General features: G+C 44.2%; 2 long non-coding RNA genes across 2 annotated transcripts in view; one reads left to right on the top strand and one right to left on the bottom strand.

The window, feature by feature from the left end:
- Nucleotides 1-25,690, top strand: part of LOC310683944 — a 255,003-nt gene that overhangs the window by 69,732 nt on the left and 159,581 nt on the right. The gene's annotated exons all lie outside the window — the stretch shown is intronic.
- Nucleotides 11,262-20,346, bottom strand: LOC310684957. Its single transcript, XR_014515005.1, has 2 exons — nucleotides 20,252-20,346; nucleotides 11,262-11,622 (listed from the first exon to the last, which is right to left on the bottom strand). It is a non-coding gene; the product is annotated as an uncharacterized lncRNA (long non-coding RNA).

Raw genomic sequence — 25,690 nt, 5'->3', positions numbered from 1 at the left:
TGCCTCACAGACAGCCCGGCCCTGCAGAGCACGATCATCATGGCTAGTAGCCATGAGCAGCCCACTCCTCCATGAATTTATCTAATCCTCTTTTAGAGCTATCCAGGTGGGGGCCATCACTGCCTCCTGCGGGAGGGAGTGCCATAGTTTTAACTATGCACTGCATGAAGAAAGACTTTCTTTTATCTGTCATGAAAGCTCTTTTGCCCCATGCATAGATTGAAATGCTGGGGAGGGCATTTTTAGAAAAGTTGCTTGCTTTCACGTGTATCAGATTTCGGGAAAGAGGCGGAAATTTTGAATTTCCCGAAAGAAAAGCAAAACCGAAAAGCAACAAGCAATATTATGTTTCTGATGGGGTGTTATGTACTGAGTTGAATAGGATTCAGAATGCAGCAGTCTGATTGGTCCTAGAACAATAGGGTCCAGAATGCAGCAGTCTGATTGGTCCACAGGAGCCACCCAATCTAGCTCCAGGTGGAAGTGAATCCGCAACCTGATTGGCCTACAGGTGAATCCCGGAATTAGCCAATCACGTGCGGCCCATTGTGTATATAATGTATATAAAGCAGACATTCTGGGGGAACTTCCATTCTTCCTCACCACTATGAGCTGAATAAAAAGCATGAAATCCACTCTCGACTCCGAATATATTTCATGTGGGTTGTTTGTTTGGCCGTCCGTTTTGTTGGGCTGGATGTTCAGGTTGTGCTTTGGTTCTGGAAGGCACCCAATATTATGCAAACAGCAAGAACATTTGAATTTGAGGCTGGCTGTTGAAAGTATGCCACACCTCCTCTCTATCTTTGGATTTCATTTTGTATTTCAGAAAAAGTGAAGAAAGGCTGTCAGTCCAAAATTGGGGGGGGGGAGGGCAGGACAAAACCACAATGCTGCATCCAAAGTCCTTATTGGGGGAGGCAGTTCCCCCAGCCCTCCGGTGCTTTTCCTGCATTCATCTCTACTCTTTCCGAATACAGACCAACAGAGATGCCTTTGCCTCCATTAGATGGTAAAAGAAGGGGACATGGCCTCAGGCAGGGCAACCCCACCCCTTGCCAAGGACAGCATTGCCCAAGGAGTCCTTGACTGAGGGTGGCGGGGGGGGGGATGCCACCTCCAGCTGTTTCTCTGCATGTCCTCTTTCTTGCCGTTTCAAACCTTCAGTGGCAGCACTGTTGGCTTGCACGCATGATGTGAGCATGCCCTGTGGGGTGGGCACATGGCCGTTGCAGAATTTTGAGGCCCGGCCCCCTCCTTGAACATTTTGGGGGACCCTTGGCCCCCACCCCCACCCAGATGGCACCCTCATGCACACCTCTCGTTGCCCCTCTCACAGCTTCAGCAAGCTTGGACCCAAAGCACCAGGCAGGCATGGCTCCTGGTCTCTGCCAGCTCCACACAGAGTTCTGCCTACGTCCTCGTTCGTCTTCCCAGAACACCTTTAGATTTCAAAAAGGGCACATTTTCCTGTGACATCCCGCCACCCCCACACCCCACCCCGCATCACCTAGGCAACCTCCCAGATATTCTGTCCCTGTCCACTCCTTGGGGTGGGGGGGGGGGCGGAATAGCTTTTTGCGTTGCCAACTGCCTTTAATTGTTTCTCTGTGGCTCTGCACTTAGCTAGCCCAGCCAGACTGGCTTGCGCAAGGTAACCCAGGAATTTATTGTCTGGCACAGTTTTGCAGCTAGTATATTCCTTTCATATCCCAAATTTTATATAAGTACTGCCCTTTATTAATTTCTCCCATTCACTAACAAACTCTGGTATCCTAGAACTATGACAGTATTTTTTTCTGCAATGGTAGTTCTCTTGCAAGAGCTGTTTGATGTGACATGGACACGGACACACACACACACACACACACACACACTCCTGTCCTGAGAGCTGTGCTCTCCAGAATACAGAGTTATTATGTAAGGAAAGATGGCAGCCTGCAACCACCTGTCACTGTTTCTATAAATACTTTGTACACAGAGGGAAGGCAGGCCACCCAGAGCTGCTTAGTATGTGGTTCCCAACCAAACCAGAAATGCCAGCCTTCCAGGTGGCTGGCAAACAAATTTGCATGAGCCTGTAGGAATGTACACTTTGCCGGGTCATTTCCAGCTAAGCAAAAGCCCATCGCTGCACTCCTGAGTCAAATCAGGGGAGTCAGGGAGCGTCTTTCACACATGAAGGTCTGAATTTCCTGAAAGAAAAGCAAAACCAAAAAGCAACAAGCAATGTATTATGTTTCTGATGAGGGTTGTTTGTTTGGCCGTCTGTTTTGTTGGGCTGGATGTTCAGGTTGTGCTTTGGTTCTGGAAGGCACCCAATATTATGCAAACAGCATAATATTGTGCTGGGCCCTGTTTTGGAGTATTGTTTCATACAAATGAAAAGGTGCAAAGCTTTCTGGGTGGGGCTCAAGCCAGGACAAAATACAGTAGGAAAATTACAGCCCACCTGCAAGTCCAGCCTTGGGGGCTGATCCAAGGGTTGCCCAAGTGTAGACGCCTGTGCGTGAATTTGTTTTATGTGTGTAGATCAGTGCACGCTGATCAACGCACAGTCTTCGCAGTAGGGCTCTTCTTCTGATGGCATGACGAACCGGTAGATCCTATCTGCTGCAGCCTTCATCTGCCTTCACAGCCATTGTAACATACCTCTTGTTATTATCTGCCTGTTATACCATTGAGGACTTCTTGGATCATTCTTTGTCTAGCTCCTTCCCTTTGACCTTACCGCCTTGGGTGACCCTGCTGGGAGTACGAGATTCCCGATGGCTTCGCTCACAAGGACCTTGAGTGGGCTTGCATGTGCCCAAGTGTAATGCTAGTCTGGCAGCTGGCAGAGATGATGGTGCTTCTTAACCAGCCAAGGTCAATTGTCTGCGGACAAATGTCGGCTCCCTCGGCCAGTAAAGCGAGATGAGTGTTGCAACCCCAGAATCGTTTGCGACTGGATTTAACTGTCAGGGGTCCTTTACCTTTACCTTTTTATACCAAAGTTTAAAATCTGCAGGCTCACCCTGCAGGCTTATAGAATAGCAAAACAAAGGACAAGGAAAACACTTACGATCTAGCAAGCCCTACATTGGAACTGTTTGTGGGATCTTCTGCTCACATTCCCAAGGTAAGGTAAAGGGACCCCTGAGCATTAGGTCCAGTCGTGGCCGACTCTGGGGTTGCGGTGCTCATCTCGCTTTACTGGCCGAGGGAGCCGGCATGCAGCTTCCAGGTCATGTGGCCAGCATGACTAAGCCGCTTCTGGCGAACCAGAGCAGTGCGCAGAAGTGCCGTTTACCTTCCCGCCGGAGCGGTACCTTTTTATCTACTTGCACTGGTGTGCTTTCGAACTGCTAGGTTGGCAGGAGCAGGGACTGAGCAATGGGAGCTCACTCCATCGCAGGGATTCGAACCGCTGACCTTCTAATCAGCAAGCCCTAGGCTCAGTGGTTTAACCCACAGCACCACCCGCATCCCTTCACATTCCCAAAGTGCTCTGTAAAATCACCTAAGGAACATAAATGTAAAACTGCTGGATCAGGCAATGACTTTTCCAGTCCAGCCTCCTGATCTTACAGTGGCCAGCCAGATGCCCTTCTTCTGTTCTTATGAAGCAGGAGAAATGTTGGCCCCCTTGGGACTGTAAGGTCAATTCAAAGCCCACACTGATCAGAATTCTAAATAAATTCTCAACGGCCCTGAGAATCAGGCAGGAAAGCGGAAGCCTCTTTTGAAGACAACTTTCAAGAAAATGGAGGACAGATTTGAGCACAACATTAGGATGTACTTCTGTTGTGCGGAGCCAGGAGAAAGGCACACGAGCATTTTGCTGTCTCTGTCTTCCGCCTGAGTCAGCACCAAAGAATGTTGTCACCCTCACCGTCAGTCAGTCTCTACAAAATGGCAATGATACATTTAGTATCGCTGGCAAATGGTGAGGAAAGGTCCACAGGTCAGGCTGACAAAAGATCAGGGAGCCAAATAACAAATACTGAAGGGGTAAAATATGCTCTCTCAGGAACCCCGAAGCAGCAAATCTGTCACTCAAGATGAGGTCGTGGGGAACTGTTGCAGTCTTCAGAGTAAATGGCAAATTATATTATAGTACCATTCTTTGGAAAAGGAAAAGAATGATCTGTAGAACTATCGATGGGAATGTTGGTTTGTATACTCCCTGAGGGTGGCGGTGGGAGGGGAGAAGTGATTCATAGCCACCAGTGTGGTTTTGCACTAAGGGGGTCAGGCTAACCGCTGCTCTTGCAGATTATGGGTTCTTGACACAATCAGAGAGTCAGTGCTCATTCGTTGCACCAGAATCCAGGTGACCTCACTCTGTTCTGTTGCAGCGATATCTCACTCACTCCTCAGACTGAAACACGTCTGGAATCCATTGTACCTGCCGCGGCCTCCTCCAGATCAGCTGGAGGGTGGAAAATTCTCTGTTAAGAGAACCAGAGACTTTGCATCAGTTCCTCCTCAGTCAGGAGATTTAATGATCAAACAATCTTGAAGCTGTTTCATTGTGGATGCCCCCTTGTTCCCACAGCATCCAAAAAGCAGTATTTTGACACCGAGAAAATGTGATTTTGGCCTCAAGGTGATGTGTATTCTTTTGCAATTGCGATATCTGAGAGGATGTGCTTGGCACAACTGTTATTTTCTCTCTCCCCAATGCTCTCCTACAAACCCTAATGGCAAACTCAACTTGCCAAGTGCCAAAACAGTATCAGCCACAAACAAGGGGGAGTTTGGGAAGAACCCAAACATCTGCCGATGGACAAGCATCTTTGCAGAAAACCACCTCAAAGGTGAGGAGCCCAAAAATTGAAAACCAGAGTAATGGATGGGATGGTGTGCCCTGAAAGAGAAAACTACTTGTTCTGAGTAATTTCAAATTTTCCCCACCCCGAAACTGTTCTGTGCTATTGCCACTGTGCCAATCTCTCTGAAAGCTGGTGGACTCCATCCCTTGAAAAGGAGTAACCTTGAATGGAGGACACATCCCAAAAATTAAAAAGTCACAGAGACTTTTTAAAAAACCCTTTAAATGTTCCCTGCTTGAAAACCCCTTGGGATTAAGCCTGACGGGCTTAATCAGATGTGGAGGGGCTCATTTCACCCACTTGAACGAAAAGGGAAATAATTACTGTTGTTTTTAGATTCCCCATTACAGTCAATGGGAGCAAAACAGACCTTTGGATTTAGCTTATCAGATTTGGGCCCAAATGATGAATCAAGTTGGAATGACTCAACAGCAGATCAGGCTGCTTGGGGGCTTCCTATAGGCATCAGGCTGGGGGCTGATGGAAGCACAATGCTGCCTCTTGGTCTGATCCTGCAAGCGCTTTGCCAATGTGGTGGCACTTTTGGTAGTGAGATAACAAGCGTGTGAAAGATGTCCCAGCTGGAGAGAGAGTCACCAGAGTCAGCTTGCTTGGAAATGGCTTGTGACATCACAGCCAAGAAATCCACTGCTTCTCTCTAGCTGGCTTCCTTCCTGCTCTTGTTGATCGTACTGTGGGTTGCGTCATGGGAGAAATGGAGCAACACATTGTAGCTGATGCAACCCTCTCTTGAAGTTGTGCGGTTTCGCACACTTTCCCAAAGAACCCTGCAAAGTAGCCAGGCAGCAGACACATGCCCTTTTTTTTACCGCTGAGCACGTAATGTACAAAAGGTTTTGCTTGTTTTTTTCCAGGGGAACAAATCTGCCACTCCCACCACAGAAAGACCCATAATTTGATTCACAGCTCTGGCTGTGAATCTTGGAGGTCCCAGGCCACAAGGAGGTTAGGCTAGCCTCAACCAGAGCCAGGGCTTTTTCGGCCGTGGCCCCGATCTGGTGGAACGCTCTGTCACAAGAGACTAGGGCCCTGCGGGGCTTGACATCTTTCCGCAGGGCCTGCAAGACAGAGCTGTTCCACCAGGCCTTTGGCCAAGGCACAGTCTGATCCCCTTTCTCCTTCTGTAATCCTCATAGACCTCTAGCCCAATGGTTGCCATTAATTTGATTTTGAATTGATTTTAGAATGTATTTTAATTAATTGGCTGTGTGACTTTATGTACACTGTGCTATTTTTACTTGTTGTTAGCCACTCTGAGCCCGACTTTGGCCAGGGAGAGTGGGAGACCATCATCATCATCATCATCATCATTCTATTCTCCAGGTTAAATATCCCCATCTCCCTCAACCGTTCCTCATAAGTCTTGGCCATTGACCATCTTGGTTGCTCTCCTCTACACAGGTTCCAGCTTGTCAGTATCCTTCATAAATTGTGATGCCCAGAACTGGACACAGGACTCCAGGTGGCATCTGACCAAGGCAGACTAGAGTGGGACTATGACTTCCCTCGATGTGGACACTCGACTTCTGTTGATGCAGCCTAGAATAGCTTTTTTTAACCACCACTGACTCATGTTCAGCTGTTGGTGGCACAGTTCCTTTCAAAACAATCCGGTTTTCTGACCTTTCCATTCCTCCTAATATTCTTGGCAACTAATTTTTAAATCATTCAGAAGCTGACAGGGAAGAAGAAGAAGAAGAAGAAGAAGAAGAAGAAGAAGAAGAAGAAGAAGAAGAAGAAGAAGAAGATTTCATATCCCGCTTTATCACTACCCAAAGGAGTCTCAAAGCGGCTCACATTCTCCTTTCCCTTCCTCCCCCACAACAAAGACCCTGTGAGGTGAGTGAGGCTGAGAGACTTCAGAGAAGTGTGACTAGCCCAAGGTCACCCAGCAGCTGCATGTGGAGGAGCGAGGAAGCAAACCAGGTTCACCAGATTACAAGTCTACCCCTCTTAACCACTACACTACCCTGGCTCTGTGTGCAAACAATTGATGGCTGATTCATGGGTACCACAGCCAGAGCCAGGGCCAGGACAGATGGGACATGAGAACACATGTAAGAAGAACCTATTGGACCAGGCCAAAAGCCCATGTAGTCCAGGATCCTGTTCATACAGTGGCCTCCCAGATGCCCCATGGGAAGCCCACAAGGGCGATCTTTGCAAAAGAACAGTACTTTCCCTCCGACAGTTTCTAGCAACTGGTACCGAGAAGCGAAGCAGAGCACAGCCATCATGGCCAGGGCCCCTGGATAAGGGGCCTTCTGCCCCCCAGAAGCCCCCCTCCTGTGGTGTCCCCTGAGGACAATGAAGAGAGCATCATAACATCATAGAACTAGGAGTGGGGGGAAGCCATATTTTTGGGAGGATGCTGGGCAAAAATGTTGAGCTTTTTTAAGGGGAGCAAAACTTGTACAGATTCTTTGGGGGGAGCCAGTGATCTACCACAGACGTACAGTGATCTACCAGTAGATCACGCTCTACCTCTTGGACGTGCCTGATCTAGTCCAATGCCCTGCAATGCCGGCAGCACTGCCTCTGCTTCCCCCAGGAGTCTCCTCCTTCGTGCTGGGCTGAGCGCCGTCACCACTGCCCTGCAACTCCCAGGGAAGCTTTTCAGGCCAGGCCAGTGGAGGCTGGTTCTCACTGTGAGGCCAGGGAGGAAAACTGCAGGTGGAGCCAGAGCAAAGGACGGCTGGAGCCAATATTAGGCAGAGGCAACTCTGCTGGTTTTGTCCCCATCCGCCTCCTCCCTGCTGAGTTCTAAAAAGGCAACAGCAAGGCTGAGGAGAAGGAAGCCGGTAGCAGGCAGTGCTGGACCCTGGATCTGTTGTCAGCAAGGAGATAGACAAGGTGAGGTGTGGTGGAGGGCAGGCAGAGGTTGGTGGGGCAGTGCCCTATTTGCCCCAATGGAGCAGTCTCTGCTGGGACAGGTGAGGACAAAGACCAGCAGCCGCTAACCCTGGATGAATTGGCTGCAGTTGCCACTGGTTTTGTTACGCAGGAATGCCTCGAGGCCCCATATCAAGTGCCCACGCATCCTCACAGGGCAGTCTTCTCTTTGAAGAAGATGTCTGCTTAAAGCAGTGGTTTCCAAAGGGGGTGGTAGCAACCCTTGGGGGGCAGTGGGATCACTCGGGGGGCAGGGGACTAAGAGTCAGGGGGTGGCAGCAGGGGGTGGAGGTGTAAATGGCTATCAGATTTTTGAAAAGCTGGCCCCACTGGATCAAGTTCATCAGGTTTGTTGCATTTATTACACTAAATGGTTTAAACTGGAGTTTGAATAAATGAGCAGTGGACCCTAGAGCAGGAGGAAGAAGACGAAGAAGAAGAAGAGGAGGAGGAGGAGGAGGAGGAGGAGGAGGAGGAGGAGGAGTTTGGATTTGATATCCCGCTTTATCACTACCCGAAGGAGTCTCAAAGCGGCTAACAATCTCTCCTCCACAACAAACACTCTGTGAGGTGAGTGGGGCTGAGAGACTTCAGAGAAGTGTGACCAGCCCAAGTTTCAGCAAGGCATTTGACAAGGTGCCCCATGATATTCTTGTAAAGAAGCTGGTAAAATGCGGTCTTGACTATGCTACCACTCAGTGGATTTGTAACTGGCTGACTGACCAAACCCAAAGGGTGCTCATCAATGGTTCCTCTTCATCCTGGAGAAGAGTGACTAGTAGGGTGCCACAGCAGCTGCATGTGGAGGAGTGGGGAAGCGAACCCGGTTCACCAGATTACGAGTCCACCGCTCTTAACCACTACACCACACTGGCTGCAGCTGCTCTCCCTCCTTTCCTGCTGCACCTGGGAATGTCAAGCTAGGCAGCAGGCCCTCTTCTGGTTGTGGTGGTTGCAGGATTGTGCCCAAGGTCTGTCTTTAATAATTAGTTGCGAGCTCCGGAGGAACGAGCCCAACGTGCTGCCCTGCCCAGAAAATTAGACTGGTGATTCCAACTCATGAAATCCTACAGGCCACCCAGCAGCTCCTTGGTGCTGTCTGATGAATGTTGACAATAAACAACGTGGTTGCAATTGCTTAGATGCAGGGAACTGTATTGGACACTGAGGGTTCAGAGCAAGATCTTCCAACCAGCGCTGCAAGTTTCCTGGTCCAATAAGCAGCCACCAAGCTCACTCCATGTGCACCTGCCTCCTGCAACCTCCAGATTTTGGACAACAGATCCCACAACTGGGCTCCAGTTGTGGCTGCTGGAAGGGGTTGTCCAGAACACCTGGAGAGCACCAGGTTGGCAAAGTCAGGTGTTGACATGAATGGAACTCAAACCTTTCCCAGCATATCTGGATATTTTTAAGCACACCAATTGAGGTCGCTTGCTCACTTTAGGCATTTTCTGCTGCCTGGCAGGTCCACACTTCTGCCTCTGCTAGAGCAGGAATCCCTGACTAGTGCTCTGTTTGGAGGAAGTGCCCTGGCCACAACACAAGCTGCCAGCTGGCTCAGCCCCTGAAAAATGCAGGGCTGGTTATTGTTACCCGGACATGCATAAACAGCAAACTGCAGCATCACCTGCTGGGGGGAAAGAAAAACGTCCTTTTTTCACAGACAAGTTGTTTTCTGTAGACCAGAGCACTGAGCAAAGGACTTGTTAGGCGGAAGGTAAAATGAAAAGATTTAATCTAATGCTGCCATGAAGAAGGACTAGTTTTGTGGTCTCATTTCTCTCTTGGATGCAGGGCCATTTGTGCTTTATGCTGAAATTGTCCAAGAAATTCCAAAGTACCTGCTCAAGATTGTAGGAGGAAAATATGAATCCCCGTGACCCACGTGTGCGAATGGGCAGCGGCAGCGGCGTAAATAATGTTGCGTTCTGAGGCCAAAGGAAGGACTGGACACTGATTGAAAACAAGACACGAGGCTTTGACCAGCAAGGCTGTCGGAGAAAGTGCGTAAACCACACCCCTCACCAGGCCATTTTATTAACAAAAGAACCCTTCACACAGTGCTCTTGAGAACCAATCATATTTCCTCTGAGCATTTCATCAAACCCCAGGTGGGGAAAAAGTTACACTACAACACTAATTAGCATGCATATATTTTGGGGTAAATAAGTTGAGAACTACAAAGGGGTGGTAAATAAGTTGAGAACTACAAAGGGGAGCATCTGGCAACCCCAGAGGTGAGAAATATACATGATAAGAAGGATGGCCAGAAAGACAGGATCATTATCACCTTCATGTGGGATCTGTTTCCTGGCTCCAAGATTAACATTTTAAGATTACATATTAGAAAAGCTACTTCAAAGAAACTGTCGAAGTGTGTATGTGACATGTGAGGAGAGAGAAATGAAACAAGGATGCAGAGGTGTAGATTGATCAAAAATCGTATCAAAATAGTTTAAACCTAGTCAACACAATGCTTTCATTGCTGACACAGATGGCTTACTCTATATTGGTTATAATTCCTCATAGCAATCCCACCTGATCAATACATCTAACAACAGAATTGGCTGGGTGCCTGGATTCCAAATGGAGGTCTTTGCACACTTTCTAGCAGGACCGAGCTCCTAACAGAAGGGTTTAAACATACAAAATCAAGCAGCAGTACAGTGCTAGGACTGCAGGTTGTTAGTCTTCATGCACTAAGTAGCACTCATGTTTGACTGCAATTTCCCTCAACGATAAACTATGTGTAACACATTTCTTTGAAGGCCTCACTCACCATATCTCAAAAATGCATGATGCTACATAATACTAATACTGAAAAGGATGTTACATCTGTCTTTCAGAAACAGCAAGGAAATAAATGAAATTAAAATAATTGTTTTAGGAAAGAGGAGGAGAGGACGACCAGCTGCAAAGGAGGAGAGATTGCCTGTCCTTCGAAGAGCTTGACAGAATGTGCAAGTCTTTCTTCAACAAGCTGGAACAGAGCAGAGCATCTAATACCAAGCAAAAACAGAAACCTTTCCCCTTCAACGTACAAAGTGCAGTTAAGAAAGTAAACCAGAAGGGGGCACTGCACTCCAACAGAAGACGCAACACCCTTTGTGGGATTCCTCACATTTGTTTTAGGGCTGATAATATTATTCAATTCATTTCTATATTACTTTATATACACCCGTATTTTTGCATGTATAAGACACCCCCGTGTATAAGACGACCCCTATTTTTTGAGCCCAAAATTAAGAAATATTTAATTGCAACATTCTGTGAAAAAGCGACCCCCAATTTTAAACTTTAAAAAATTGGGAAAGAATATAGTCTAATACATGGAAAAATAACAGTACATTATATATTTTTAAGAAAAAATCTCAAAGCAGTTGATAACACATTAAAACATCAAACAAAACAATCCAGAATAAAACATTACTGGGTGAAGCTAAGTATAAAGTATGCATTCAGAGCAGCATAATTAACAGGGAACTAAAATATTATCTTAAAGATTTCAAAATAAAACATTACAAAGGCTGTCAACTGCAGAAGGCACATTTAATGCAGCGAAGTTAACCAAATATCTCAAACATTTCAAAGGAGAACATTACTAAAGGAAGTCAATCATGTCCCTCTTTTTCTCCATCCCTCCTCTCCTTATTTTTTTGTTTTTTGGAGGCAATAGAGATTGGTTAACATTGCTATAAGAAGATTGCTTGCAATCGGCTACTAATTGCTAGATTCTGGGAATTCTTACAGGGTGTGCCATTGATCACATGGTGTAAAAAAATCAATGTATGGCTGATAGAAAAACTAATCACTGAACTAGAAATAGCAAGAGGAATGAAACAAAAAAAGGCCTTTATTATGTGCAGTGCAAGAGAGGAGAATTAGGGATCTCCACTATATTACTGAGTTCAAAACGAAGCAGGGCAAAGGCTAATAGAGTTCTGCCAAGAGAACAAGCTGGTCATCACAAACACTCTTTTCCAACAACACAAGAGACGACTCTACACATGGACATCACCAGACGGGCAGCATCGAAATCAGATTGATTATATTCTCTGCAGCCAAAGATGGAGAAGCTCTATACAGTCAGCAAAAACAAGACCTGGAGCTGACTGTGGCTCAGATCATCAGCTTCTTATAGCAAAATTCAAGCTTAAACTGAAGAAAGTAGGAAAAACCACTGGGCCGGTAAGATACAATCTAAGTCAAATCCCTTATGAATACACAGTGGAAGTGAGGAACAGGTTTAAGGATTTAGATTTGCTGGACAGAGTGCCTGAAGAACTATGGATGGAGGCTCGTAACATTATACAGGAGGCAGCAACTAAAACCATCCCAATGAAAAGGAAATGCAAGAAAGCTAAGTGGCTGTCCAACGAGGCCTTACAAATAGTGGGGGAGAGAAGGCAAGCAAAATGCGAGGGAGATAGTGAAAGATACAGGAAATTGAATGCAGATTTCCAAAAAATAGCAAGGAGAGACAAGGCGGCCTTCTTAAATGAGCAATGCAAAGAAATAGAGGAAAACACTAGAATGGGAAAAACCAGAGATCTGTTCAAGAAAATTGGAGATATGAAAGGAACATTTTGTACAAAGATTACCATAATAAAAGACAAAAGTGGAAAGGACCTAACAGAAGCAGAAGATAACAAGAAGAGGTGGCAAGAATACACAGAGGAACTATACCAGAAAGAAATGGATGTCTCGTATACCCCAGGTAGTGTGGTTGCTGACCTTGAGCCAGACATCCTGGAGAGTGAAGTCAAATGGGCCTTAGAAAGCACTGCTAATAACAAGGCCAGTGGAAGTGATATTATTCCAGCTGAACTATTTAAATTTTTTAAAGATGATGCTGTTAAGGTGCTACACTCAATATGCCAGCAAGTTTGGAAAACTCAGCAGTGGCCAGAGGATTGGAGAAGATCAGTCTACATCCCAATCCCAAAGAAGGGCAGTGCCAAAGAATGCTCCAACTACCGCACAATTGCACTCATTTCACACGCTAGCAAGGTTATGCTTAAAATTCTACAAGGCAGGGACTTCCTGGTTGAGCGCCATCGATCATGGCGGCCCCCTGCTGAGCACCGGAGGGGGAAGCTCCGAAAAAAACAGGGTTCTACCGCTACGGCGACGCGGGGGACCCTTGGAAACGTGGATGGAGGAGGTCTACGTCCGTGGGACTCGGCGGGCACCAACAGCGCTCTCCCAAAACGTCTCCGGGGCTCAGTAAGAGCTCCGGAGCGTGGCGGGGGTTGAAGCGGTGCTGAGAGTCAATCGCTTCTTTTTCGGAGTGACGTCGCGCAGCTGTGATCGGAGCAGCGCTCAACTTTTCCCTGTGCAATCGGGACTAAAAAGAAGGATCCGTGAGTAGGAAAAATACAAATACTTTAAAGGATCTGATGAAATTAAGCAAGAATTGAGAAGTAATTGGACTTAAATCGGACTTAAATTAACAACGTAATATGACACCGAAGCGGAAAGGTTTAAACAGGGAGCCAGCCTTCTGCCTGTAAACATTGGAAAGCAAAGACGTGAGGACTAAAAACCCTATAAAATAAAGTTCGAAAGGGTTGAAATCTGAAGTCTTTGGAGAGAAATCCCCCCCCCTCGGGAAGCAGGGAAAGAGGGGGGGAGTTTAAAAAACTTTTTTTTATTGCCTGCATTGAAAGAAGTTTACTATAAAGCTCACTGCCTGGACTCCTGGTCCTGATCTGTCAAATTTGAAAGTTAAGCCATATGGACTGTGGAAGTGCTCAAAAGGACTTTTTATAAGGACTGGAGTAATGGATATGGAGTTGTGAATTGTGGATATTGAGAGGGAACATTACTGATACAAGTTTGCTGTGAAAGGAGAGTGGGAGACATATTATCCCTTCAGCTGCAACATCTGCTAGGTCCCCCTGGTGGTTACTGGAATTGTTACAGAGCTACAAAATAACTGAGAAAAACTTCCACTGTTTATTTTGGAGTAGATAACAAGTTTCAGCTGCAGAATAACCTTGAAACAGTCGGCTTATGGCAGAGGAAAGAGGGCAAGTACAGCAATTCCAAGACAAAACAACAAGATCTGGCAAATCTTTTCACATGGGAAGGAGGGGATCCTTCCCAGAACCTACAGGAAGTGCCTCTGTTACACCTAAAGTTAAAGTAATGTCGGGAGCAGAAGACCTTATTACGGCAGGATTTGCAAGGATACAGGGATCCTTAGACAAACTGACAGAAGAACTGGCAGACACTAAAAGACAAGTTACGGAATTAAAAAGCCAGGTTACTGAAACAAATAAAGGAGTAACAGAGGCCTTCCAAAAAATAGAACAAAATTCTGCAAATATAAAGCAAAATACAGCTTCAATTAAGGAATTACTGGAAGTATCGGCCGAGACAAGAAAAATTGCTGAGGAGGCAAAGGAAGTTGCAGTTGCCACTGAGGAGAAATTACCACCGATGAACAGACAACTAGAGGAATATAGAGCAAAATTTTCTATGCTGGACCTGAAAGAGAGACAAACGAATTTGAGAATTAGAAATATACCAGAAATTGAGGAAGGAAGCCTGCGGGACCTTCTTACACAAGAATTTGAGAAATTTTGGAACTTGGAATCCGAGAAAGAGGAATTCAAGATCTTGAGTGCCTTTCGATTGGGAAGAACAAGCAAAAGGATCAAAATTAGAGACTGTTTGATTACGTTTCGAACCAAAGAAGAAAGAGACAAGGTTCTTGGACTACATTTTCAAAAACCCTTGGTAATTAATCAATCTAAAGCTGAGATCTTTAAAGATATTCCAAAATTTCTTTTGGACCTGAGGTCAAACTACAAGGATCTGGTTACCCAACTAAGAAAAAACAACATCATCTTCAGGTGGGAATTCCCGGAAGGAATTTCTTTCAGTATTAAGGGAAGAAAGATAAAGATAAAATCAGTGGAGGATAAGAATATATTCCTAGAAACCTACGAGGAGGACCTACAGAAGGGAACTTTAAAAGTAACAGACCCATCGGAATCATCAGAGGAAGGGAGTGAAGGCGTGACAGGAGCAAAACCAAAGAGGACTCGGAAGAAAAAGACACCACCGGATTCGACAGATAAGGATAAGACATTGGGAGCAACTGGAGGAACATAATAGAATAAATTCACCATGTCTCTGCAAATTTTAAGTTGGAACTGCAATGGTCTTAACTCGATTCGACGGAGGAAATCGATCTTTCATATTTTAAAAAAGGAACAATTGGACTTAATTTGCTTACAAGAAACACATGTGACAAGGCTCCATAGGAAAATTTTAATTAATAAAAGATTGGGCCAAGAATTTATCTCATCTGATAAAGTAAAAAAAAGAGGGGTTGTAATATATGCTAAAGAGAGCCTCTCACCAAAGTTTATGTTCAAAGATGAACAAGGGAGATATTTGGCAATTGAAATCCAATACCATGGACAAAAATATCTGATAGTAGGTGTGTACGCACCTAATGATGGAAAATCCGAGTTTTTCAAGAAGTTGCATGAGACATTGATGGATTATTTGGAATACAATGTGATGTTGATGGGTGACATGAATGGAGTAGTTTCGACAAATATGGACAAGGCACAACGACAGGTAGTCACCAAAGATGGGAGACTACCAAAAACCTTTTTTGAATTGACTGATAACCTGGATTTGGTGGATATTTGGAGAACTAAAAACCCTCTAGGAAAAGAGGGTACTTTCTTCTCTGAAGCCAAAATGACCTGGACAAGAATCGACCAGATATGGATCACGAGAGGACTGGCACCGAAGACAAAAAAAGCGGTAATCTGCCCAAAGACTTGTTCCGACCATAATGCTGTTAAGATGGTAATGAACTTAATACCAACTGGTTCCTTTAGATGGAGGATGAATGACGCTCTGTTTAGAGACGAGGAAATAACTAAGAAGGCCCAGAAAACCCTGAAGGACTATTTTGAGATAAATTTAAACACTACGGTGGAGAAAAGAACGGTATGGGACGCAAGTAAAGCTGTTATGAGGGGGTTTCTGATTCAACAGAACACGGTCAAGAAGAGACTACAAAAGGAAAAAAGAGAAAAGATCCTTGAGAAAATCAATGAGGGAGAAAAGAGACTAAGAGTAAAACCAAAATCACAGGAAATTTTAAGAGAAATTAAGTTATATCAAGTTGAATATATGCAAATGATTAATCAAGAAATTGAATGGAAAATAAGGCAAATGAGACAACGGACATTTGAGTCAGCAAACAAATGTGGAAAGTTATTGGCATGGCAAATAAAGAAGAGACAAAAACAGAACACGATAATAAATTTGGAAGTGGAAGGAAGAAATATACAGAACCCAGTGGAAATAAGGACTGCCTTTCAAAAATACTTCAAACAGCTTTACTTTCAGCAACCCCAGAATGAAGCAGATATAGAGGAATTTTTGAAAGAGAATGGGCTATCGAAAATATCTCAAGAAAGCAGATTGAATCTGAGTGATAGGATAACAGATCAAGAAATTCAGAGTGCCATTCAGAATATGCAACTAGGCAAGTCCCCAGGACCGGACGGACTGACTGCTAAATACTACAAAGTATTGAAGGACTGGTTAATTCAGCCGTTGAAAGATGTCTGTAATGAAATACTTCAGGGGAAAAAAGCACCAGAAACGTGGAAGGAAGCTTTTGTCACGCTTATACCGAAGATAGAGACTGAAAAACATCAACTTAAAAACTACCGCCCAATATCGCTATTGAATGTGGATTACAAAATCTTTGCAGACATTTTGGCTAGAAGATTTAAGAAAGTATTAATAAAGGAGATTCATAAAGATCAAGCAGGTTTTCTCCCAGGAAGACATCTATCTGACAATGTGAGGAATATAATTGATATATTGGAATTTTTGGAGGAAAAAATAAATACAAAAGCAGTTTTGATATTTGTGGATGCGGAGAAGGCCTTCGACAATATTTCTTGGAGCTTTTTGAAGAAGAATCTCCAAGGTATGGGAGTAGGCCAAGAATTTGAGAATGGTATAAGTGCAATCTATTCTGAACAAAAAGCTAAATTAATTGTAAATAATGTAATAACTGAGGAGTTCAGAATAGAGAAAGGTACAAGACAAGGGTGCCCAATTTCCCCTTTACTTTTTATATCAGTCCTGGAGGTGCTGCTGAATATGATTAGAAAGGACCAACTGATCAGAGGGATACAGGTCGGATCTAAACAATATAAATTAAGAGCATTTGCAGACGATTTAGTTTTGACACTGCAGGAGCCAGAATCCAGTGTAAAAAGAGTCTTAGAATTGATTCAAGAGTTTGGTCGATTGGCAGGGTTTAAATTAAACAAAGTTAAAACCAAGGTTTTGACAAAGAACTTAACAGAAATTGAGAAAGAAAGGTTTCAGAATGAGACAGGATTGACAGTAGTGAAAAAAGTGAAATATTTGGGAATTATCATGTCTGCTAAAAATGGGAACTTATATAAAGATAACTATGATAAATGTTGGTCGGAGATAAAGAAAGATCTAGAAATATGGTCTAATTTGAAACTCTCGTTAATGGGTCGTATTGCCGCGATAAAGATGAATGTACTGCCAAGAATGTTGTTTCTATTCCAGACGTTGCAAATTATAGACAAAACTGACTGTTTCAGGAAGTGGCAAAAGGATATATCTAGATTTGTCTGGCAGGGCAAAAAGCCAAGGATAAAATTTAAAATATTAACTGATGTTAAGGAAAGAGGGGGCTTTGCCCTGCCAGATTTGAAACTTTATTATGAAGCAGCAGCTTTTTGCTGGCTAAAAGAATGGCTACTTCTTGAAAACACTGACATGTTGGACTTAGAAGGATTTAATAATGCTTTTGGTTGGCATGCATACTTATGGTATGACAAGGTTAAAGTGCATAAAATGTTTAAAATTCACATTGTCAGAAATGCATTGTTTAAAGTTTGGATGAGGTATAAAGACTTGCTTGAAAATAAGACTCCAAGGTGGTTGTCCCCAATGGAAGCAAAAGCACTAAAAAAACTCAATATGGAGGCCAATTGGCCAAAATATTGGGAGATTTTAGAGCAAGATGGTGATCGAGTGAAATTACAGAGTTACGATAAATTAAAAAGTAAAGTTCGAGATTGGCTTCATTATCACCAAATAATGGAGGCTTTCAAAATGGATAGAAAAATTGGTTTCCAGGTGGAAAAATCAAAATTGGAAACAGAATTGTTAGAACCCAAAACTAAGATTCTGTCAAGAATGTATAACTTGCTGTTGAAATGGAATACACAAGATGAGGAAGTGAAATCAGTGATGGTTAAGTGGGCCCAAGATTTGGGTCATAACATAATGTTTGCTGACTGGGAAAAGTTATGGACCACTGGTATGAAATTTACAGCATCTAATGCCTTAAGAGAGAATATTATGAAAATGATATACAGGTGGTACATGACACCAGTCAAGCTTGCAAAAATCTACCACTTACCTGACAATAAGTGTTGGAAATGTCAAGAGGTTGAAGGTACATTCTTTCACCTTTGGTGGACATGCCCAAGGATAAAGGCATTCTGGGAGATGATTTATAACGAGTTGAAAAAAGTTTTTAAATACACATTCTTGAAGAAACCAGAGGCCTTTCTCCTGGGTATGGTTAGCCAACAGGTGCATAAGAAGGATAGGACATTTTTCATGTATGCTACAGCAGCAGCAAGGATACTCATCGCACAGTATTGGAAGACTCAACAGCTACCCACACTGGAAGAATGGCAGATGAAAGTTATTGACTATATGGAATTGGCAGAAATGACCGGCAGAATCAGAGACCAGGGAGAAGAGACGGTGAAGGAAGACTGGAGGAAATTCAAGGATTATCTACAGAAACATTATAAGATAACGAACATTTGATGACATCGGATTGAGGATGAATGGGTATTCGGGAAAAAGTGATCAGAGAAAGATTTAATATTTTGTCAGACTAAGGAAATGCAATTATCTATTAGTCTTTAAGAGTATTAGAAAATCAAAGTACGATAGAGGACAAGAATTTGCAGACAGAATATATGATTTGGAATACAGAGAAGGAAGGCCTGGGGAAGTCGGAGAAATAAGTTAATGTAAAGAATACAAGGAGACAAAAATTGTTTTTAATATGTTTTATTTTCTATGTTGTATTTTGCTGTTTTGTGTTTGTGTGTTGTAATACTTATCTTTTCTGTTTTTTCCTTTTCTTTTTCTTTATGTTGTTTTTCTGAGGTTGTTTGTTTAATGTTGTTTCAAGTTTCTGTTGTAAAACTCAATAAAATATTATTTAAAAAATAAAATAAAATTCTACAAGGCAGGCTTAAGCAGCATGTGGACTGAGAACTCCCAGAAGTGCAATCTGGATTTCGAAGGGGCAGAGGAACCAGAGACCAAATTGCAAACATGCGCTGGATTATGGAGAAAGCTAGAGAGTTCCAGAAAGACATCTACTTCTGCTTCATTGACTATGCAAAAGCCTTTGACTGTGTCGACCACAGCAAACTATGGCAAGTTCTTAAAGAAATGGGAGTGCCTGACCACCTCATCTGTCTCCTGAGAAATCTCTATGTGGGACAAGAAGCTACAGTTAGAACTGGATATGGAACAACTGATTGGTTCAAAATTGGGAAAGGAGTACGACAAGGCTGTATTTTGTCTCCCTGCTTATTTAACTTATATGCAGAATTCATCATGCAAAAGGCTGGGCTGGATGAATCCCAAATTGGAATTAAGATTGCTGGAAGAAATATCAACAACCTCAGATATGCAGATGACACAACCTTGATGGCAGAAAGTGAGGAGGAATTAAAAAACCTTTTAATGAGGGTGAAAGAGGAGAGTGCAAAATATGGTCTGAAGCTCAACATCAAAAAAACGAAGATCATGGCCACTGGGCCCATCACCTCCTGGCAAATAGAAGGGGAAGAAATGGAGGCAGTGAGAGATTTTACTTTCTTGGGCTCCATGATCACTGCAGATGGTGACAGCAGTTACGAAATTAAAAGATGTCTGCTTCTTGGGAGACAGGCGATGGCAAACCTAGACAGCATCTTAAAAAGCAGAGACATCACCTTGCCAACAAAGGTCCGTATAGTTAAAGCCATGATTTTCCCAGTAGTGATGTATGGAAGTGAGAGCTTGACCAAAAAGAAGGCTGAGCGCCGAAGAATTGATGCTTTTGAATTATGGTGCTGGAGGAGACTCTTGAGAGTCCCATGGACTGCAAGAAGATCAAACGCATCCATTCTTAAGGAAATCAGCCCTGAGTGCTCACTGGAAGGACAGATTGTGAAGCTGAGGCTCCAATACTTTGGCCACCTCATGAGAAGAGAAAAGACCCTTATGTTGGGAAAGATGGAGGGCACAAGGAGAAGGGGACGACAGAGGACGAGATGGTTGGATGGTGTTCTCGAAGCTACAAACATGAGTCTGTCCAAACTGCGGGAGGCAGTGGAAGACAGGAGTGCCTGGCGTGCTCTGGTCCAGGGGGTCACGAAGAGTCGGACACGACTAAACGACTAAACAACAACAACTATATTACTGAAGATTTTGGTTGCTGCAATTGGAAATATAAGTAATTTTTTTAAAAAAATATTTTTATTAGGAATTTAAACAAAACATATCTTAAAACATATCATCCTTTATTCCCCCCCATTTCCCCCCTCCCACCATAACCCTCTCCCCTCCCCACCTGACTTCCCTCAGTTCCAATCTCTGTTTTCTCTATAGATGCTATTCTCTGCATGTTACAAAATTGTATGAATCCTTAATTTATCTGACTGGTTATTATCAATAAAAAGTTTGTGAGTGTTTATCCAAAGCCTGCCAAGGAGTCCAGTTAACTTTGTTGCTTCTTTAAATACTTTGTAAAAGGTTCCCATTCATCTTTAAAGTCACAGTTATCCTTGTCCCGTAATTTGTGTGTCAATTTTGCCAGTTCTGCATAGTCCATCAGTTTCTCTTGCCATAGTTCTTTAGTTGGGGTTTCCTTATTCTTCCATCCTCTCGCCGCTGTTGTTGCATACATGAAGATAATTTTCAACTTCCTTGGCAGGTCTTTCCCTACAATCCCCAGCAGAAATGCTTCAGGTTTCTTAGCAAATATTAGATGGAACATTTTCTTCAACTCATTGTATATCATTTCCCAAATTTATAAAATTTCATTACAATCCCACCACATATGGTAAAATGTCCCCTCCTTTTCCTTACACTTCCAACACATGTTTGAGCTAGTTTTATACATTTTCCCTAGCTGCACTGGAAATATAAGTAATGCCCGCGGACTGTCTCGCCAGAGTGGTGCATGCTCTGGTTATCTCCCGCTTGGACTACTGCAATGCGCTCTACGTGGGGCTACCTTTGAAGGTGACTCGGAAACTACAACTAATCCAGAATGCGGCAGCTAGACTGGTGACTGGGGGCGCCCGCCAAGACCACATAACACCGGTCTTGAAAGACCTGCATTGGCTCCCCATACATTTCCAGGCACAATTCAAAGTGTTGGTGTTGACCTTTAAAGCCCTAAACGGCCTCGGCCCAGTATACCTGAAGGAGCGTCTCCACCCCCATCGTTCTGCCCGGACACTGAGGTCCAGCTCCGAGGGCCTCCTGGCAGTTCCCTCATTGCGAGAAGCAAAGCTACAGGGAACCAGGCAGAGGGCCTTCTCGGTAGTGGCGCCCGCCCTGTGGAACGCCCTCCCAGCAGATGTCAAAGCGATAAATAACTACCTGACATTTAGAAAACATCTTAAGGCAGCCCTGTTCAGGGAAGTTTTTTATCTGTGATTTTACTGTATTTTTTGTTTCTATGGAAGCCGCCCAGAGTGGCTGGGGAAACCCAGCCAGATGGGCAGGGTACAAATAATAAATTATTATTATTATTATTATTATTATTATTATTATTATTATTATTATTATTATTATTATTTATTATTTAAGGGATGCTCCAGAGAGCAGGACCCAAAGCTATGGATTCAATGAGATCTGGAAGATCTTTATGGTGGTAAAAGCTGTTTGACTGTGGAACCGACTCTCTTTCATTCGAGGTTTTTAAAGATGTTGAATGGCTACCTGCCCATATTGCAGGGGGCTGAATTCAATGTCCCTTGAGGTCCTTTCCAACTCTACAATTCTGCAATTCCTCCAATGGGGGGAAAATAGCTGTGGTAGTGGGAGTCTGATATAGCAGCAGAGGTAGACTTCCCTCTCCCCCAAGCCAGCCAACTGATAATATTGTGCTTTTTGCCTCACAAACCTTCCTGCCCCCCCGCCCCCCCGTGGATCACCTGAAAATTGCTGGTGCTTCTATTGCCTGTTGCAGCAGCTGTATGTATGCCCTAGCTGTATGCATCTAGCTGTATGATTTTAACTGAATTCAAATTTGCTTCTTTTACTGGTTACGCTATATCTTATTGTATTACTATTTGCATTCCATAGAATTCAAACTGCAATGCAATAAAATACGTATGGTTGGCATTCGTCTGTCCTGGCAGACAATGGGGGGTGTGCACCTTTGGGGGTGAGACTGAGCTGTTGGAAGGTTGCGGCGCTTGCTGTGGCTGCAGAGACCAATACGGGAGAGACATGTTTTCTTGCAGCTGGGGGAGGTGAAGGCGTCCCGTTGTGCTGCACCATGGTGTCTCTTTTCTCTCTTTTTAAAAATATAATATTTATTAAATTTTCCAATTTAACAATCCAATAAAAACCACATTAAAACATTCCAAATTATAATTCAATTTTTAAAAAGACAAATATTCAATGCCAAATTATATCTCTTTTGACTTCCCATGCTCTGAAGTTTGGGGAGTGATGATCTAATATCATACTGCATTTCTTAATTAGTCCAACTAAAACATTTCCGATGTTGATCGTTCATTTTTAGCAGCCTCTGAATTAGTTTAGCAAGCAGGCAGGTTAGTCCATTTTAGTTCTGTGTGAAATATTTTTAGTTTTCTTCTTCTTTATTTTTCTGTTGTAATCCAAAATCCTCTAAGACGCCACTTTCAATTTCTGCACATGAGGGCAAATCTCAGTGCGTCACATCCAAGACAAAGGGAGATCTAGACTTCAGCCATTAGCAGCGGGCAAATATCCAAGATTCCCTTCTGATCACAGCTGATTGTTCCAGCTGCTAACTAGCTGATACATGGTGTGTTTTTTCTCTGCCCTTCTGCCAGAGGTTATTCATCCTCTGGTCACTGCTATGCATACATGACCTGTCTGTCTCCAGCCGCCGCGGACGTCTGTAGGGGATTCCAACATGGCAGGGTTAGTCTTGCCAGCCTTCATGCCATGTTTGCAGATATCTTTGTAATGCAGAGGTGGTCTGCCAACTGGCCTAATGCCTAAACTCAGCTCCCCATAGAATTCCTTGGGAATTCTGCCATCATGTGAACATGACCAGGCCAGCAGAGATGTCACTGAGACAGGACTGCAAACATGTTGGGAATGTGGGCTTGGGAGAGCACATCTCTGTTTGACACAATCCTGCCATGTTGATGCCCAAAATCTTCCTGACTCAGCACACGTGGAAGGCATTGAGGCGTCGCTCCTGATGGCTGTAAGTTGCCCATGACTCACTTCCATAAAGCAGTGTGCTTAAGATGCACAATATTAGAAATAAAGGAAGCAATCAAAATGCAATTAAAAATACAATTTAATGTAGACATGCCATGGGTCACCTGAATGAAGCACTGGTGGTCCACAGACTACCAGTTTGGGATTGCCTGGTACATAATTTAAATCAGTATATACTGCACAGCTTTCCAGGTGCTATTTTTAAAAGAAACCAAAGAAGTTTATTGCATCTACCTTTGCCAATCTGTGCCCTCTAGATGAAGGAGCATCTCCACTCCCATCATTCTGCCCGGACACTGAGGTCCAGTGCCAAGGGCCTTCTGGTGGTTCCCTCGCTATGCGAAGCCAAGTTACAGGGAACCAGGCTGAGAGCCTTCTCGGTAGTGGCACCCGCTCTGTAGAACGCCCAGATGTCAAAGAGAAAAACAACTGACATTTAGAAGACATCTGAAGGCAGCCCTGCTTAGGGAAGCTTTTAATGTTTAGTAGACGATTGTATTTTAATATTCTGTTGGAAGCCACCCAGAGTGGCTGGGGAAACTCAGCCAGATGGGTGGGGTATAAATAATAAATATTATTATTATTATTATTATTATTAGCTGGGCCAATGGGAGTAGGTTGGCAAAGCCTAGTCTATTACTTTGCAAGTGATTCATCCCATGTGGAATGACCCTCTGGCCAGCCCATCAATGCTCGCTAAGACCCCACCATCTGCCCCTCCTGCTTAGTCACGCAGCGCTCCAGGAAGATGCTCCAGGTGCCTTTTCCACACAGAAACTTCATCCTTTTGCCCTCTCACTGCAGTTTATTTTCCTGCCCTGCTGAACAAAGCTGTTTCAACATCCACTTTTGATGCTTTTTAGATTCATCAACCTGACAGCAGACGGGGTCATGTCTGGTTGCTCGTGTCTTGCTTCTGTATTTCTGACTCTCTCTCTCTCTCCCCTAAAAAGAAAATCTCTTGGTTCAAAGCTGGAATTCTTTCCCTCACTTATTAAATATAAGAAATAAGAAGTGACCCCAGCTTCCAGTGAGAGAAGGACAATAAGGATGCCGATTTAAATTATGTATATCCTGCTTCTTAAAATAGTCAATGATCTAAATGGCTTACCAAAAACGTGAATACAGTGGTACCTCGGGTTGCAGACACTTCAAGTTACAGACTCCGCTAACCCAGAAATAGTACCTCAGGTTAAGAACTTTGCTTTAGGATGAGAACAGAAATCATGCGGCGGCAGCGGGCAGCTCCATTAGCTGAAGTGGTGCTTCAGGTTAAGAACAGTTTCAGGTTAAGAACGGACCTCCAGAATGAATTAAGTACTTCAGAGAACATGTCCGCTGAGCCTAATTTCATCAGGGAGGGGTGACTCTAGGGGCCCCAAAGGACGGCTTCTGGGGGCAGATATGGACCCACAAGCACCACTCCTGGGTATGCCCTGCCTCGGGGGGGGGGGGGGAGAGAAGGGTGGCTGTGGAAGGTGGAAGAGTTAAGCTGTCATTCCGCCATCTCTCCTTGCAATGAGGCTTAGACTTTTCCGTTCCAAGGGGCGGGGAGCTCCCTGGCTTTCCAGCCCATTAAATCACTGGTCCATCCCCTCCACACCCCGGCCAGGCTCCGGCCATGATGAGCAGGTGCAACGGATATGGCTGATTCAGCATTAGCTAAAACCTCCTCTTCCCACCCCCACCAAAGCCAGGATGCCTTCTTGAAAGGAGCATTGATTTATTGCACAAAGAAGAGGAAATTAAATGGGGAAGGGACAGATGGTGCCGGGCCGTGGGGGGTGGGGGAGGCGCCATCGGCCGCTGCAGGGAAGCAAGATGTGAAGAAGCCATCTTTTCATCCTCGTTTTTAAATAGTATTGATTTCTTGGTTGCATGGTAAAATCGTTTGTAGCCTCTCACACACAAAAAGAAGAAAACACCCCTCCCCCCCCCCCCGGATTTTTCCTCTGATCCTGTGGACATGTGGAGCTACAATGGGCCACAGATTAAAAACACACACTGTGACACCAGCAGGCTCTGCAAGGGCTAAGAACATCAGACCAGGCCAGAGGCCCATCTAGTCTAGGATCCTGTTCTCACAGGGGCTGACCAGGTGCCCCAATGAGAAACCTGCAAACAGGATTCAAGCACAAGAACCTTCTCCCTTTCTGTGGTTTCCAGCAACTAATATTCAGAAGCATTTACCGTCTCTGACAGTGGAGACAAAGCAGAGCCATCGTGGCTTGTAGCCAAGCCATCTCCACCTCTATTAAAGCCCCCTAGTTTGGTGACCACCAGCATAGCTGTCATCTTTTCCCTTTTCTTGCGAGGAATCCTATTCGAACTAAGGGAATTTCCCTTTTAAAAAGGGAAACGTTGACAGCTATGGCCATCAGTGCCTCCTG

This window comes from Podarcis tiliguerta (genome assembly GCF_965153285.1).
Source record: "Podarcis tiliguerta genome assembly, chromosome: 8".
NCBI lineage: Eukaryota > Metazoa > Chordata > Lepidosauria > Squamata > Lacertidae > Podarcis > Podarcis tiliguerta.
The sequence above is the reverse complement of the archived record's forward strand: the minus strand, read 5'-3'. Positions and strand labels throughout refer to the sequence as shown.